A 19,199-nucleotide genomic window follows, 5' to 3' on the forward strand; every position below is an offset into this window, starting at 1 on the left:
CTGCTTTCTCATGTGGAAGTCTGTTTAATGTGAAAACAAGGTGATATCTAATTAGCACACAGGTAAGGAATTAAGAAAATCTTTATTTAAGGGTGAAGATGTTTCTCACAAAATCGTTGCCCCAATGCATCATTGAAATTCAAGCTGGAAAGATGATTTTAATATATCACTTGTACATTTTGTATTGCTCTTCTGGTGACAATGTAGTTTGTTTTTGTCAATTACCATTTTAATAATAGGGTAAAGAAAATTAAGTGGATTTTTGAAAGAAAACAATACTGTCAATATACTATTAAAACAAATTAAAATGGTAAAAGTTATTGTACTTTAAGTAAAAATAAAAGAGCAAAAATATCAATCCCAGTTTTGGATTACTTTAATTAACAAAAAAAAATGCATATAGCAAAGGATAGTTTCAATCTGCCTACCTCTGGGTTATGGGCCCAGCATGCTTCCATTGCAGTACTCTGCTGCACATGTAAGTGCAAGAGATCCTGAAGCACTCACTCATCATGGGAAAGTACCAATGTGTTTCTTCGTTGGTTGATGGAAGAAACATCTTACAAAAACTCTCCAGATTATTGACTTTTTAAAGTTTTTCTAGGAAACGTTCTAGATGAATGCTTATTAGCCTTTGTCAGTATGTACTTTTGCAAAGTGTCTCTGTGGCGCAATTAGTTAGTGTGTAAGGCTATTAATCAAAAGGTTGGTGGTTCAATCTCACCCAGGAATGTAATTGACCTTGTGATCAGATTTTGGTGATATTTAAGTAGACAAGTCAAAATTTCAAACCCCCTCTTATTGTGTAGGGTACCTGGCCTTCTCTGATGTAATCAGAGTTAGATTTGATTCAGTGATTTTATAAAAAACAGCTAGGAAGCACAATTTAGCAGTGGGTTGCAGATAAAAAAAATATGCTGGCAGAAAAATCCAATTGAGTGATTAAACAGCTCTTCATTTTCTGGCTTTATTTTTATGCTAACAAATTTGTTCTCTGAAAAGTGTCCACAAAGCCATGTCTCTGATTAACACCTTTGTAGGGATGGTTTTTCACCTATTACTAAATTAAACTTGCTTCATTGGAAAGGCAGCAAGATGCATCCTCATTTCAATGTCTACTGAAATAATACAGGTTGACACCAGGAAACATTAACGCCACTGCATCCTTGCTGCTTTCTCATGTGGAAGTTTGTTTAATGTGAAAACAATGTGATATCTAATTAGCACACAGGTAAGGAATTAAGAAAATCTTTATTTAAGGGTGAAGATGTTTCTCACAAAATCGTTGCCCCAATGCATCATTGAAATTCAAGCTGGAAAGATGATTTTAATATATCACTTGTACATTTTGTATTGCTCTTCTGGTGACAATGTAGTTTGTTTTTGTCAATTACCATTTTAATAATAGGGTAAAGAAAATTAAGTGGATTTTTGAAAGAAAACAATACTGTCAATATACTATTAAAACAAATTAAAATGGTAAAAGTTATTGTACTTTAAGTAAAAATAAAAGAGCAAAAATATCAATCCCAGTTTTGGATTACTTTAATTAACAAAAAAAAATGCATATAGCAAAGGATAGTTTCAATCTGCCTACCTCTGGGTTATGGGCCCAGCATGCTTCCATTGCAGTACTCTGCTGCACATGTAAGTGCAAGAGATCCTGAAGCACTCACTCATCATGGGAAAGTACCAATGTGTTTCTTCATTGGTTGATGGAAGAAACATCTTACAAAAACTCTCCAGATTATTGACTTTTTAAAGTTTTTCTAGGAAACGTTCTAGATGAATGCTTATTAGCCTTTGTCAGTATGGACTTTTGCAAAGTGTCTCTGTGGCGCAATTGGTTAGTGTGTAAGGCTATTAACCAAAAGGTTGGTGGTTCAATCCCACCCAGGGACGTAATTGACCTTGTGATCAGATTTTGGTGATATTTAAGTAGACAAGTCAAAATTTCAAACCCCATCTTATTGTGTAGGGTACCTGGCCTTCTCTGATGTTATCAGAGTTAGATTTGATTCAGTGGTTTTATAAAAAACAGCTAGGAAGCACAATTTAGCAGTGGGTTGCAGAGAAAAAAAATATGCTGGCAAAAAAATCCAATTGAGTGATTAAACAGCTCTTCATTTTCTGGTTTATTTTTATGCTAACAAATTTGTTCTCTGAAAAGTGTCCACAAAGCCAAGTCTCTGATTAACACCTTTGTAGGGATGGTTTTTCACCTATTACTAAATTAAACTTGCTTCATTGGAAAGGCAGCAAGATGCATCCTCATTTCAATGTCTACTGAAATAATACAGGTTGACACCAGGAAACATTAACGCCACTGCATCCTTGCTGCTTTCTCATGTGGAAGTCTGTTTAATGTGAAAACAAGGTGATATCTAATTAGCACACAGGTAAGGAATTAAGAAAATCTTTATTTAAGGGTGAAGATGTTTCTCACAAAATCGTTGCCCCAATGCATCATTGAAATTCAAGCTGGAAAGATGATTTTAATATATCACTTGTACATTTTGTATTGCTCTTCTGGTGACAATGTAGTTTGTTTTTGTCAATTACCATTTTAATAATAGGGTAAAGAAAATTAAGTGGATTTTTGAAAGAAAACAATACTGTCAATATACTATTAAAACAAATTAAAATGGTAAAAGTTATTGTACTTTAAGTAAAAATAAAAGAGCAAAAATATCAATCCCAGTTTTGGATTACTTTAATTAACAAAAAAAAATGCATATAGCAAAGGATAGTTTCAATCTGCCTACCTCTGGGTTATGGGCCCAGCATGCTTCCATTGCAGTACTCTGCTGCACATGTAAGTGCAAGAGATCCTGAAGCACTCACTCATCATGGGAAAGTACCAATGTGTTTCTTCGTTGGTTGATGGAAGAAACATCTTACAAAAACTCTCCAGATTATTGACTTTTTAAAGTTTTTCTAGGAAACGTTCTAGATGAATGCTTATTAGCCTTTGTCAGTATGTACTTTTGCAAAGTGTCTCTGTGGCGCAATTAGTTAGTGTGTAAGGCTATTAATCAAAAGGTTGGTGGTTCAATCTCACCCAGGAATGTAATTGACCTTGTGATCAGATTTTGGTGATATTTAAGTAGACAAGTCAAAATTTCAAACCCCCTCTTATTGTGTAGGGTACCTGGCCTTCTCTGATGTAATCAGAGTTAGATTTGATTCAGTGATTTTATAAAAAACAGCTAGGAAGCACAATTTAGCAGTGGGTTGCAGATAAAAAAAATATGCTGGCAGAAAAATCCAATTGAGTGATTAAACAGCTCTTCATTTTCTGGCTTTATTTTTATGCTAACAAATTTGTTCTCTGAAAAGTGTCCACAAAGCCATGTCTCTGATTAACACCTTTGTAGGGATGGTTTTTCACCTATTACTAAATTAAACTTGCTTCATTGGAAAGGCAGCAAGATGCATCCTCATTTCAATGTCTACTGAAATAATACAGGTTGACACCAGGAAACATTAACGCCACTGCATCCTTGCTGCTTTCTCATGTGGAAGTTTGTTTAATGTGAAAACAATGTGATATCTAATTAGCACACAGGTAAGGAATTAAGAAAATCTTTATTTAAGGGTGAAGATGTTTCTCACAAAATCGTTGCCCCAATGCATCATTGAAATTCAAGCTGGAAAGATGATTTTAATATATCACTTGTACATTTTGTATTGCTCTTCTGGTGACAATGTAGTTTGTTTTTGTCAATTACCATTTTAATAATAGGGTAAAGAAAATTAAGTGGATTTTTGAAAGAAAACAATACTGTCAATATACTATTAAAACAAATTAAAATGGTAAAAGTTATTGTACTTTAAGTAAAAATAAAAGAGCAAAAATATCAATCCCAGTTTTGGATTACTTTAATTAACAAAAAAAAATGCATATAGCAAAGGATAGTTTCAATCTGCCTACCTCTGGGTTATGGGCCCAGCATGCTTCCATTGCAGTACTCTGCTGCACATGTAAGTGCAAGAGATCCTGAAGCACTCACTCATCATGGGAAAGTACCAATGTGTTTCTTCATTGGTTGATGGAAGAAACATCTTACAAAAACTCTCCAGATTATTGACTTTTTAAAGTTTTTCTAGGAAACGTTCTAGATGAATGCTTATTAGCCTTTGTCAGTATGGACTTTTGCAAAGTGTCTCTGTGGCGCAATTGGTTAGTGTGTAAGGCTATTAACCAAAAGGTTGGTGGTTCAATCCCACCCAGGGACGTAATTGACCTTGTGATCAGATTTTGGTGATATTTAAGTAGACAAGTCAAAATTTCAAACCCCATCTTATTGTGTAGGGTACCTGGCCTTCTCTGATGTTATCAGAGTTAGATTTGATTCAGTGGTTTTATAAAAAACAGCTAGGAAGCACAATTTAGCAGTGGGTTGCAGAGAAAAAAAATATGCTGGCAAAAAAATCCAATTGAGTGATTAAACAGCTCTTCATTTTCTGGTTTATTTTTATGCTAACAAATTTGTTCTCTGAAAAGTGTCCACAAAGCCAAGTCTCTGATTAACACCTTTGTAGGGATGGTTTTTCACCTATTACTAAATTAAACTTGCTTCATTGGAAAGGCAGCAAGATGCATCCTCATTTCAATGTCTACTGAAATAATACAGGTTGACACCAGGAAACATTAACGCCACTGCATCCTTGCTGCTTTCTCATGTGGAAGTCTGTTTAATGTGAAAACAAGGTGATATCTAATTAGCACACAGGTAAGGAATTAAGAAAATCTTTATTTAAGGGTGAAGATGTTTCTCACAAAATCGTTGCCCCAATGCATCATTGAAATTCAAGCTGGAAAGATGATTTTAATATATCACTTGTACATTTTGTATTGCTCTTCTGGTGACAATGTAGTTTGTTTTTGTCAATTACCATTTTAATAATAGGGTAAAGAAAATTAAGTGGATTTTTGAAAGAAAACAATACTGTCAATATACTATTAAAACAAATTAAAATGGTAAAAGTTATTGTACTTTAAGTAAAAATAAAAGAGCAAAAATATCAATCCCAGTTTTGGATTACTTTAATTAACAAAAAAAAATGCATATAGCAAAGGATAATTTCAATCTGCCTACCTCTGGGTTATGAGCCCAGCATGCTTCCATTGCAGTACTCTGCTGCACATGTAAGTGCAAGAGATCCTGAAGCACTCACTCATCATGGGAAAGTACCAATGTGTTTCTTCGTTGGTTGATGGAAGAAACATCTTAAAAAACTCTCCAGATTATTGACTTTTTAAAGTTTTTCTAGGAAACGTTCTAGATGAATGCTTATTAGCCTTTGTCAGTATGTACTTTTGCAAAGTGTCTCTGTGGCGCAATTGGTTAGTGTGTAAGGCTATTAACAAAAGGTTGGTGGTTCAATCCCACCCAGGAATGTAATTGACCTTGTGATCAGATTTTGGTGATATTTAAGTAGACAAGTCAAAATTTCAAACCCCCTCTTATTGTGTAGGGTACCTGGCCTTCTCTGATGTAATCAGAGTTAGATTTGATTCAGTGATTTTATAAAAAACAGCTAGGAAGCACAATTTAGCAGTGGGTTGCAGATAAAAAAAATATGCTGGCATAAAAATACAATTGAGTGATTAAACAGCTCTTCATTTTCTGGCTTTATTTTTATGCTAACAAATTTGTTCTCTGAAAAGTGTCCACAAAGCCAAGTCTCTGATTAACACCTTTGTAGGGATGGTTTTTCACCTATTACTAAATTAAACTTGCTTCATTGGAAAGGCAGCAAGATGCATCCTCATTTCAATGTCTACTGATATAATACAGGTTGACACCAGGAAACATTAACGCCACTGCATCCTTGCTGCTTTCTCATGTGGAAGTCTGTTTAATGTGAAAACAAGGTGATATCTAATTAGCACACAGGTAAGGAATTAAGAAAATCTTTATTTAAGGGTGAAGATGTTTCTCACAAAATCGTTGCCCCAATGCATCATTGAAATTCAAGCTGGAAAGATGATTTTAATATATCACTTGTACATTTTGTATTGCTCTTCTGGTGACAATGTAGTTTGTTTTTGTCAATTACCATTTTAATAATAGGGTAAAGAAAATTAAGTGGATTTTTGAAAGAAAACAATACTGTCAATATACTATCAAAACAAATTAAAATGGTAAAAGTTATTGTACTTTAAGTAAAAATAAAAGAGCCAAAATATCAATCCCAGTTTTGGATTACTTTAATTAACAAAAAAAATGCATATAGCAAAGGATAGTTTCAATCTGCCTACCTCTGGGTTATGGGCCCAGCATGCTTCTATTGCAGTACTCTGCTGCACATGTAAGTGCAAGAGATCCTGAAGCACTCACTCATCATGGGAAAGTACCAATGTGTTTCTTCATTGGTTGATGGAAGAAACATCTTACAAAAACTCTCCAGATTATTGACTTTTTAAAGTTTTTCTAGGAAACGTTCTAGATGAATGCTTATTAGCCTTTGTCAGTATGTACTTTTGCAAAGTGTCTCTGTGGCGCAATTGGTTAGTGTGTAAGGCTATTAACCAAAAGGTTGGTGGTTCAATCCCACCCAGGGACGTAATTGACCTTGTGATCAGATTTTGGTGATATTTAAGTAGACAAGTCAAAATTTCAAACCCCATCTTATTGTGTAGGGTACCTGGCCTTCTCTGATGTAATCAGAGTTAGATTTGATTCATTGATTTTATAAAAACAGCTAGGAAGCACAATTTAGCAGTGGTTTGCAGAGAAAAAAAATATGCTGGCAGAAAAATCCAATTGAGTGATTAAACAGATCTTCATTTTCTGGCTTTATTTTTATGCTAACAAATTTGTTCTCTGAAAAGTGTCCACAAAGCCAAGTCTCTGATTAACACCTTTGTAAGGATGGTTTTTCACCTATTACTAAATTAAACTTGCTTCATTGGAAAGGCAGCAAGATGCATCCTCATTTCAATGTCTACTGAAATAATACAGGTTGACACCAGGAAACATTAACGCCACTGCATCCTTGCTGCTTTCTCATGTGGAAGTCTGTTTAATGTGAAAACAAGGTGATATCTAATTAGCACACAGGTAAGGAATTAAGAAAATCTTTATTTAAGGGTGAAGATGTTTCTCACAAAATCGTTGCCCCAATGCATCATTGAAATTCAAGCTGGAAAGATGATTTTAATATATCACTTGTACATTTTGTATTGCTCTTCTGGTGACAATGTAGTTTGTTTTTGTCAATTACCATTTTAATAATAGGGTAAAGAAAATTAAGTGGATTTTTGAAAGAAAACAATACTGTCAATATACTATTAAAACAAATTAAAATGGTAAAAGTTATTGTACTTTAAGTAAAAATAAAAGAGCAAAAATATCAATCCCAGTTTTGGATTACTTTAATTAACAAAAAAAATGCATATAGCAAAGGATAATTTCAATCTGCCTACCTCTGGGTTATGAGCCCAGCATGCTTCCATTGCAGTACTCTGCTGCACATGTAAGTGCAAGAGATCCTGAAGCACTCACTCATCATGGGAAAGTACCAATGTGTTTCTTCATTGATTGATGGAAGAAACATCTTACAAAAACTCTCCAGATTATTGACTTTTTAAAGTTTTTCTAGGAAACGTTCTAGATGATTGCTTATTAGCCTTTGTCAGTATGTACTTTTGCAAAGTGTCTCTGTGGCGCAATTGGTTAGTGTGTAAGGCTATTAACCAAAAGGTTGGTGGTTCAATCCCACCCAGGGACGTAATTGACCTTGTGATCAGATTTTGGTGATATTTAAGTAGACAAGTCAAAATTTCAAACCCCATCTTATTGTGTAGGGTACCTGGCCTTCTCTGATGTAATCAGAGTTAGATTTGATTCATTGATTTTATAAAAACAGCTAGGAAGCACAATTTAGCAGTGGTTTGCAGAGAAAAAAAATATGCTGGCAGAAAAATCCAATTGAGTGATTAAACAGCTCTTCATTTTCTGGCTTTATTTTTATGCTAACAAATTTGTTCTCTGAAAAGTGTCCACAAAGCCAAGTCTCTGATTAACACCTTTGTAAGGATGGTTTTTCACCTATTACTAAATTAAACTTGCTTCATTGGAAAGGCAGCAAGATGCATCCTCATTTCAATGTCTACTGAAATAATACAAGTTGACACCAGGAAACATTAACGCCACTGCATCCTTGCTGCTTTCTCATGTGGAAGTCTGTTTAATGCGAAAACAAGGTGATATCTAATTATCACACAGGTAAGGAATTAAGAAAATCTTTATTTAAGGGTGAAGATGTTTCTCACAAAATCGTTGCCCTAATGCATCATTGAAATTCAAGCTGGAAAGATGATTTTAATATATCACTTGTACATTTTGTATTGCTCTTCTGGTGACAATGTAGTTTGTTTTTGTCAATTACCATTTTAATAATAGGGTAAAGAAAATTAAGTGGATTTTTGAAAGAAAACAATACTGTCAATATACTATCAAAACAAATTAAAATGGTAAAAGTTATTGTACTTTAAGTAAAAATAAAAGAGCCAAAATATCAATCCCAGTTTTGGATTACTTTAATTAACAAAAAAAATGCATTAAGCAAAGGATAGTTTCAATCTGCCTACCTCTGGGTTATGGGCCCAGCATGCTTCCATTGCAGTACTCTGCTGCACATGTAAGTGCAAAAGATCCTGAAGCACTCACTCATCATGGGAAAGTACCAATGTGTTTCTTCATTGGTTGATGGAAGAAACATCTTACAAAAACTCTCCAGATTATTGACTTTTTAAAGTTTTTCTAGGAAACGTTCTAGAGGAATGCTTATTAGATTTTGTCAGTATGTACTTTTGCAAAGTGTCTCTGTGGCGCAATTGGTTAGTGTGTAAGGCTATTAACCAAAAGGTTGGTGGTTCAATCCCACCCAGGGACGTAATTGACCTTGTGTTCAGATTTTGGTGATCTTTAAGTAGACAAGTCAAAATTTCAAACCCCCTCTTATTGTGTAGGGTACCTGGCCTTCTCTGATGTTATCAGAGTTAGATTTGATTCAGTGATTTTATAAAAAACAGCTAGGAAGCACAATTTAGCAGTGGGTTGCAGAGAAAAAAATATGCTGGCAAAAAAATCCAATTGAGTGATTAAACAGCTCTTCATTTTCTGGTTTATTTTTTTGCTAACAAATTTGTTCTCTGAAAAGTGTCCACAAAGCCAAGTCTCTGATTAACACCTTTGTAGGGATGGTTTTTCACCTATTACTAAATTAAACTTGCTTCATTGGAAAGGCAGCAAGATGCATCCTCATTTCAATGTCTACTGAAATAATACAGGTTGACACCAGGAAACATTAACGCCACTGCATCCTTACTGCTTTCTCATGTGGAAGTCTGTTTAATGCGAAAACAAGGTGATATCTAATTAGCACACAGGTAAGGAATTAAGAAAATCTTTATTTAAGGGTGAAGATGTTTCTCACAAAATCGTTGCCCCAATGCATCATTGAAATTCAAGCTGGAAAGATGATTTTAATATATCACTTGTACATTTTGTATTGCTCTTCTGGTGACAATGTAGTTTGTTTTTGTCAATTACCATTTTAATAATAGGGTAAAGAAAATTAAGTGGATTTTTGAAAGAAAACAATACTGTCAATATACTATTAAAACAAATTAAAATGGTAAAAGTTATTGTACTTTAAGTAAAAATAAAAGAGCAAAAATATCAATCCCAGTTTTGATTACTTAAATTAACAAAAAAAAATGCATATAGCAAAGAATAGTTTCAATCTGCCTACCTCTGGGTTATGGGTCCAGCATGCTTCCATTGCAGTACTCTGCTGCACATGTAAGTGCAAGAGATCCTGAAGCACTCACTCATCATGGGAAAGTACCAATGTGTTTATTTGTTGGTTGATGGAAGAAACATCTTACAAAAACTCTCCAGATTATTGATTTTTTAATGTTTTTCTAGGAAACGTTCTAGATGTATGCTTATTAGCCTTTGTCAGTATGTACTTTTCGCAAAGTGTCTCTGTGGCGCAATCGGTTAGTGTGTTCGGCTATTAACCAAAAGGTTGGTGGTTCAATCCCACCCAGGGACGTAATTGACCTTGTGGTCAGATTTTGGTGATATTTAAGTAGACAAGTCAAATTTCAAACCCCCTCTTATTGTGTAGGGTACCTGGCCTTCTCTGATGTAATCAGAGTTAGATTTGATTCAGTGATTTTATAAAAAACAGCTAGGAAGCACAATTTAGCAGTGGGTTGCAGAGAAAAAAAATATGCTGGCAGAAAAATCCAATTGAGTGATTAAACAGCTCTTCATTTTCTGGCTTTATTTTTATGCTAACAAATTTGTTCTCTGAAAAGTGTGCACAAAGCCAAGTCTCTGATTAACACCTTTGTAAGGATGGTTTTTCACCTATTACTAAATTAAACTTGCTTCATTGGAAAGGCAGCAAGATGCATCCTCATTTCAATGTCTACTGAAATAATACAAGTTGACACCAGGAAACATTAACGCCACTGCATCCTTGCTGCTTTCTCATGTGGAAGTCTGTTTAATGTGAAAACAAGGTGATATCTAATTAGCACACGGGTAAGGAATTAAGAAAATCTTTATTTAAGGGTGAAGATGTTTCTCACAAAATTGTTGACCCAATGCATCATTGAAATTCATGCTGGAAAGATGAATTTAATATATCACTTGTACATTTTGTATTGCTCTTCTGGTGACAATGTAGTTTGTTTTTGTCAATTACCATTTTAATAATAGGGTAAAGAAAATGAAGTGGATTTTTGAAAGAAAACAATACTGTCAATATACTATTAAAACAAATTAAAATGGTAAAAGTTATTGTACTTTAAGTAAAAATAAAAGAGCCAAAATATCAATCCCAGTTTTGGATTACTTTAATTAACAAAAAAAAATGCATATAGCAGAGGATAGTTTCAATCTGCCTACCTCTGGGTTATGGGCCCAGCATGCTTCCATTGCTGTACTCTGCTGCACATGTAAGTGCAAGAGATCCTGAAGCACTCACTCATCATGGGAAAGTACCAATGTGTTTCTTCGTTGGTTGATAGAAGAAACATCTTACAAAAACTCTCCAGATTATTGACTTTTTTAAGTTTTTCTAGGAAACGTTTTAGATGAATGCTTATTAGCATTTGTCAGTATGTACTTTTGCAAAGTGTATCTGTGGCGCAATCAGTTAGTGTGTACGGCTATTAACCAAAAGGTTGGTGGTTCAATCCCACCCAGGGACGTAATTGACCTTGTTATCAGATTTTGGTGATCTTTAAGTAGACAAGTCAAATTTCATACCCCCTGTTATTGTGTAGGGTACCTGGCCTTCTCAGATGTAATCAGAGTTAGATTTAATTCAGTGATTTTATAAAAACATCTAGGAAGCACAATTTAGCAGTGGGTTGCAGAGAAAAAGAAATATGCTGGCAAAAAAATCAAATTGCGTGATTAAACAGCTCTTCATTTTCTGGCTTTATTTTTATGCTAACAAATTTGTTCTCTGAAAAATGTCCACAAAGCCAAGTCTCTGATTAACACCTTTGTAGGGATGGTTTTTCACCTATTACTAAATTAAACTTGCTTCATTGGAAAGGCAGCAAGATGCATCCTCATTTCAATGTCTACTGAAATAATACAGGTTGAAACCAGGAAACATTAACGCCACTGCATCCTTGCTGCTTTCTCATGTGGAAGTCTGTTTAATGTGAAAACAAGGTGATATCTAATTAGCACACAGGTAAGGAATTACGAAAATCTTTATTTAAGGGTGAAGATGTTTCTCACAAAATTGTTGCCCCAATGCATCATTGAAATTCAAGCTGGAAAGATGATTTTAATATATCACTTGTACATTTTGTATTGCTCTTCTGGTGACAATGTAGTTTTTTTTGTCAATTACCATTTTAATAATAGGGTAAAGAAAATTAAGTGGATTTTTGAAAGAAAACTATACTGTCAATATACTATTAAAACAAATTAAAATGGTAAAAGTTATTGTACTTTAAGTAAAAATAAAAGAGCAAAAATATCAATCCCAGTTTTGATTACTTAAATTAACAAAAAAAAATGCATATAGCAAAGAATAGTTTCAATCTGCCTACCTCTGGGTTATGGGTCCAGCATGCTTCCATTGCAGTACTCTGCTGCACATGTAAGTGCAAGAGATCCTGAAGCACTCACTCATCATGGGAAAGTACCAATGTGTTTATTTGTTGGTTGATGGAAGAAACATCTTACAAAAACTCTCCAGATTATTGATTTTTTAATGTTTTTCTAGGAAACGTTCTAGATGTATGCTTATTAGCCTTTGTCAGTATGAACTTTTCACAAAGTGTCTCTGTGGCGCAATCGGTTAGTGTGTTCGGCTATTAACCAAAAGGTTGGTGGTTCAATCCCACCCAGGGACGTAATTGACCTTGTGGTCAGATTTTGGTGATATTTAAGTAGACAAGTCAAAATTTCAAACCCCCTCTTATTGTGTAGGGTACCTGGCCTTCTCTGATGTAATCAGAGTTTGATTTGATTCAGTGATTTTATAAAAACAGCTAGGAAGCACAATTTAGCAGTGGGTTGCAGAGAAAAAAAATATGCTGGCAGAAAAATCCAATTGAGTGATTAAACAGCTCTTCATTTTCTGGCTTTATTTTTATGCTAACAAATTTGTTCTCTGAAAAGTGTCCACAAAGCCAAGTCTCTGATTAACACCTTTGTAAGGATGGTTTTTCACCTATTACTAAATTAAACTTGCTTCATTGGAAAGGCAGCAAGATGCATCCTCATTTCAATGTCTACTGAAATAATACAAGTTGACACCAGGAAACATTAACGCCACTGCATCCTTGCTGCTTTCTCATGTGGAAGTCTGTTTAATGTGAAAACAAGGTGATATCTAATTAGCACACAGGTAAGGAATTAAGAAAATCTTTATTTAAGGGTGAAGATGTTTCTCACAAAATTGTTGACCCAATGCATCATTGAAATTCATGCTGGAAAGATGAATTTAATATATCACTTGTACATTTTGTATTGCTCTTCTGGTGACAATGTAGTTTGTTTTTGTCAATTACCATTTTAATAATAGGGTAAAGAAAATGAAGTGGATTTTTGAAAGAAAACAATACTGTCAATATACTATTAAAACAAATTAAAATGGTAAAAGTTATTGTACTTTAAGTAAAAATAAAAGAGACAAAATATCAATCCCAGTTTTGGATTACTTTAATTAACAAAAAAAAATGCATATAGCAGAGGATAGTTTCAATCTGCCTATCTCTGGGTTATGGGCCCAGCATGCTTCCATTGCAGTACTCTGCTGCACATGTAAGTGCAAGAGATCCTGAAGCACTCACTTATCATGGGAAAGTACCAATGTGTTTCTTTGTTGGTTGATGGAAGAAACATCTTACAAAAACTCTCCAGATTATTGACTTTTTAAAGTTTTTCTAGGAAACGTTCTTGATGAATGCTTATTAGCCTTTGTCAGTATGTACTTCTTGCAATGTGTCTCTGTGGTGCAATTGGTTAGTGTGTAAGGCTAATAACCAAAAGGTTGGTGGTTCAATCCCACCCAGGAACGTAATTGACCTTGTGATCAGATTTTGGTGATATTTAAGTAGACAAGTCAAAATTTCAAACCCCCTCTTATTGTGTAGGGTACCTGGCCTTCTTTGATGTAATCAGAGTTAGATTTGATTCAGTGATTTTATAAAAAACAGCTAGGAAGCACAATTTAGCAGTGGGTTGCAGAGAAAAAAAATATGCTGGCAAAACAAATCCAATTGAGTGATTAAACAGCTCTTCATTTTCTGGCTTTATTTTTATGCTAACAAATTTGTTCTCTGAAAAGTGTCCACAAAGCCAAGTCTCTGATTAACACCTTTGTAGGGATGGTTTTTCACCTATTACTAAATTAAACTTGCTTCATTGGAAAGGCAGCAAGATGCATCCTCATTTCAATGTCTACTGAAATAATACAAGTTGACACCAGGAAACATTAACGCCACTGCATCCTTGCTGCTTTCTCATGTGGAAGTCTGTTTAATGCGAAAACAAGGTGATATCTAATTAGCACACAGGTAAGGAATTAAGAAAATCTTTATTTAAGGGTGAAGATGTTTCTCACAAAATCGTTGCCCCAATGCATCATTGAAATTCAAGCTGGAAAGATGATTTTAATATATCACTTGTACATTTTGTATTGCTCTTCTGGTGACAATGTAGTTTGTTTTTGTCAATTACCATTTTAATAATAGGGTAAAGAAAATTAAGTGTATTTTTGAAAGAAAACAATACTGTCAATATACTATTAAAACAAATTAAAATGGTAAAAGTTATTGTACTTTAAGTAAAAATAAAAGAGCCAAAATATCAATCCCAGTTTTGGATTACTTTAATTAAAAAAAAAAGCATACAGCAGAGGATAGTTTCAATCTGCCTACCTCTGGGTTATGAGCCCAGCATGCTTCCATTGCTGTACTCTGCTGCACATGTAAGTGCAAGAGATCCTGAAGCACTCACTCATCATGGGAAAGTACCAATGTGTTTCTTCGTTGGTTGATGGAAGAAACATCTTACAAAAACTCTCCAGATTATTGACTTTTTAAAGTTTTTCTAGGAAACGTTTTAGATGAATGCTTATTAGCCTTTGTCAGTATGCACTTTCGCAAAGTGTCTCTGTGGCACAATCAGTTAGTGTGTACGGCTATTAACTAAAAGGTTGGTGGTTAAATCCCACCCAGGGATGTAATTGATCTTGTTATCAGATTTTGGTGATCTTTAAATTGACAAGTCAAAATTTCAAACCCCCTCTTATGGTGTAGGGTACCTGGCCTTCTCTGATGTAATCAGAGTTAGATTTGATTCATTGATTTTATAAAAACAGCTAGGAAGCACAATTTAGCAGTGGTTTGCAGAGAAAAAAAATATGCTGGCAGAAAAATTCAATTGAGTGATTAAACAGCTCTTCATTTTCTGGCTTTATTTTTATGCTAACAAATTTGTTCTCTGAAAAGTGTCCACAAAGCCAAGTCTCTGATTAACACCTTTGTAAGGATGGTTTTTCACCTATTACTAAATTAAACTTGCTTCATTGGAAAGGCAGCAAGATGCATCCTCATTTCAATGTCTACTGAAATAATACAAGTTGACACCAGGAAACATTAACGCCACTGCATCCTTGCTGCTTTCTCATGTGGAAGTCTGTTTAATGCGAAAACAAGGTGATATCTAATTATCACACAGGTAAGGAATTAAGAAATCTTTATTTAAGGGTGAAGATGTTTCTCACAAAATCGTTTCCCCAATGCATCATTGAAATTCAAGCTGGAAAGATGATTTTAATATATCACTTGTACATTTTGTATTGCTCTTCTGGTGACAATGTAGTTTGTTTTTGTCAATTACCATTTTAATAATAGGGTAAAGAAAATTAAGTGGATTTTTGAAAGAAAACAATACTGTCAATATACTATTAAAACAAATTAAAATGGTAAAAGTTATTGTACTTTAAGTAAAAATAAAAGAGCCAAAATATCAATCCCAGTTTTGGATTACTTTAATTAACAAAAAAAATGCATATAGCAGAGGATAGTTTCAATCTGCCTACCTCTGGGTTATGGGCCCAGCATGCTTCCATTGCTGTACTCTGCTGCACATGTAAGTGCAAGAGATCCTGAAGCACTCACTCATCATGGGAAAGTACCAATGTGTTTCTTCGTTGGTTGATAGAAGAAACATCTTACAAAAACTCTCCAGATTATTGATTTTTTAATGTTTTTCTAGGAAACGTTCTAGATGTATGCTTATTAGCCTTTGTCAGTATGCACTTTTTGCAAAGTGTCTCTGTGGCGCAATCGGTTAGTGTGTTTGGCTATTAACCGAAAGGTTGGTGGTTCAATCCCACCTAGGGACGTAATTAAACTTGTGATCAGATTTTGGTGATCTTTAAGTAGACAAGTCAAATTTCATACCCCCTGTTATGGTGTAGGGTACCTGGCCTTCTCTGATGTAATCAGAGTTAGATTTGATTCAGTGATTTTATAAAAACAGCTAGGAAGCACAATTTAGCAGTGGGTTGCAGAGAAAAAGAAATATGCTGGCAAAAAAATCAAATTGCGTGATTCAAAAGCTCTTCATTTTCTGGCTTTATTTTTATGCTAACAAATTTGTTCTCTGAAAAGTGTCCACAAAGCCAAGTCTCTGATTAACACCTTTGTAGGGATGGTTTTTCACCTATTACTAAATTAAACTTGCTTCATTGGAAAGGCAGCAAGATGTATCCTCATTTCAATGTCTACTGAAATAATACAGGTTGACACCAGGAAACATTAACGCCACTGCATCCTTGCTGCTTTCTCATGTGGAAGTCTGTTTAATGTGAAAACAAGGTGATATCTAATTAGCACACAGGTAAGGAATTAAGAAAATCTTTATTTAAGGGTGAAGATGTTTTCTCACAAAATCGTTGCCCCAATGCATCATTGAAATTCAAGCTGGAAAGATGATTTTAAAATATCACTTGTACATTTTGTATTGCTCTTCTGGTGACAATGTAGTTTGTTTTTGTCAATTACCATTTTAATAATAGGGTAAAGAAAATGAAGTGGATTTTTGAAAGAAAACAATACTGTCAATATACTATTAAAACAAATTAAAATGGTAAAAGTTATTGTACTTTAAGTAAAAATAAAAGACAAAATATCAGTCCCAGTTTTGGATTACTTTAATTAACAAAAAAAATGCATATAGCAGAGGATAGTTTCAATCTGCCTACCTCTGGGTTATGGGCCCAGCATGCTTCCATTGCAGTACTCTGCTGCACATGTAAGTGCAAGAGATCCTGAAGCACTCACTCATCATGGGAAAGTACCAATGTGTTTCTTCATTGGTTGATGGAAGAAACATCTTACAAAAACTCTCCAGATTATTGACTTTTTAAAGTTTTTCTAGGAAACGTTTTAGATGAATGCTTATTAGCCTTTGTCAGTAAGGACTTTTGCAAAGTGTCTCTGTGGCGCAATCAGTTAGTATGTACGGCTATTTACCATAAGGTTGGTGGTTCAATCCCACCCAGGGACCTAATTTCCCTTGTTATCAGATTTTGGTGATCTTTAAGTAGACAAGTCAAAATTTCAAACCCCCTGTTACAGTGTAGGGTACCTGGCCTTCTCTGATGTAATCAGAGTTAGATTTGATTCAGTGATTTTATAAAAACAGCTAGGAAGCACAATTTAGCAGTGGGTTGCAGAGAAAAAAAATATGCTGGCAGAAAAATCCAATTGAGTGATTAAACAGCTCTTCATTTTCTGGCTTTATTTTTATGCTAACAAATTTGTTCTCTGAAAAGTGTCCACAAAGCCAAGTCTCTGATTAACACCTTTGTAAGGATGGTTTTTCACCTATTACTAAATTAAACTTGCTTCATTGGAAAGGCAGCAAGATGCATCCTCATTTCAATGTCTACTGAAATAATACAAGTTGACACCAGGAAACATTAACGCCACTGCATCCTTGCTGCTTTCTCATGTGGAAGTCTGTTTAATATGAAAACAAGGTGATATCTAATTAGCACACGGGTAAGGAATTAAGAAAATCTTTATTTAAGGGTGAAGATGTTTCTCACAAAATCGTTGCCCCAATGCATCATTGAAATTCAAGCTGGAAATATGATTTTAATATATCACTTGTACATTTTGTATTGCTCTTCTGGTGACAATGTAGTTTGTTTTTGTCAATTACCATTTTAATAATAGGGTAAAGAAAATGAAGTGGATTTTTGAAAGAAAACAATACTGTCAATATACTATTAAAACAAATTAAAATGGTAAAAGTTATTGTACTTTAAGTAAAAATAAAAGACAAAATATCAGTCCCAGTTTTGGATTACTTTAATTAACAAAAAAAATGCATATAGCAGAGGATAGTTTCAATCTGCCTACCTCTGGGTTATGGGCCCAGCATGCTTCCATTGCAGTACTCTGCTGCACATGTAAGTGCAAGAGATCCTGAAGCACTCACTCATCATGGGAAAGTACCAATGTGTTTCTTCATTGGTTGATGGAAGAAACATCTTACAAAAACTCTCCAGATTATTGACTTTTTAAAGTTTTTCTAGGAAACGTTTTAGATGAATGCTTATTAGCCTTTGTCAGTAAGGACTTTTGCAAAGTGTCTCTGTGGCGCAATCAGTTAGTATGTACGGCTATTTACCATAAGGTTGGTGGTTCAATCCCACCCAGGGACCTAATTTCCCTTGTTATCAGATTTTGGTGATCTTTAAGTAGACAAGTCAAAATTTCAAACCCCCTGTTACGGTGTAGGGTACCTGGCCTTCTCTGATGTAATCAGAGTTAGATTTGATTCAGTGATTTTATAAAAACAGCTAGGAAGCACAATTTAGCAGTGGGTTGCAGAGAAAAAAAATATGCTGGCAGAAAAATCCAATTGAGTGATTAAACAGCTCTTCATTTTCTGGCTTTATTTTTATGCTAACAAATTTGTTCTCTGAAAAGTGTCCACAAAGCCAAGTCTCTGATTAACACCTTTGTAAGGATGGTTTTTCACCTATTACTAAATTAAACTTGCTTCATTGGAAAGGCAGCAAGATGCATCCTCATTTCAATGTCTACTGAAATAATACAAGTTGACACCAGGAAACATTAACGCCACTGCATCCTTGCTGCTTTCTCATGTGGAAGTCTGTTTAATATGAAAACAAGGTGATATCTAATTAGCACACGGGTAAGGAATTAAGAAAATCTTTATTTAAGGGTGAAGATGTTTCTCACAAAATCGTTGCCCCAATGCATCATTGAAATTCAAGCTGGAAATATGATTTTAATATATCACTTGTACATTTTGTATTGCTCTTCTGGTGACAATGTAGTTTGTTTTTGTCAATTACCATTTTAATAATAGGGTAAAGAAAATGAAGTGGATTTTTGAAAGAAAACAATACTGTCAATATACTATTAAAATAAATTAAAATGGTAAAAGTTGTTGTACTTTAAGTAAAAATAAAAGAGCCAAAATATCAATCCCAGTTTTGGATTACTTTAATTAACAAACAAAAAAATGCATATAGCAGAGGATAGTTTCAATCTGCCTACCTCTGGGTTATGGGCCCAGCATGCTTCCATTGCTGTACTCTGCTGCACATGTAAGTGCAAGAGATCCTGAAGCACTCACTCATCATGGGAA

This window comes from Pseudophryne corroboree, unplaced genomic scaffold (genome assembly GCF_028390025.1).
Source record: "Pseudophryne corroboree isolate aPseCor3 unplaced genomic scaffold, aPseCor3.hap2 scaffold_542, whole genome shotgun sequence".
Taxonomy (NCBI): Eukaryota; Metazoa; Chordata; class Amphibia; order Anura; family Myobatrachidae; genus Pseudophryne; species Pseudophryne corroboree.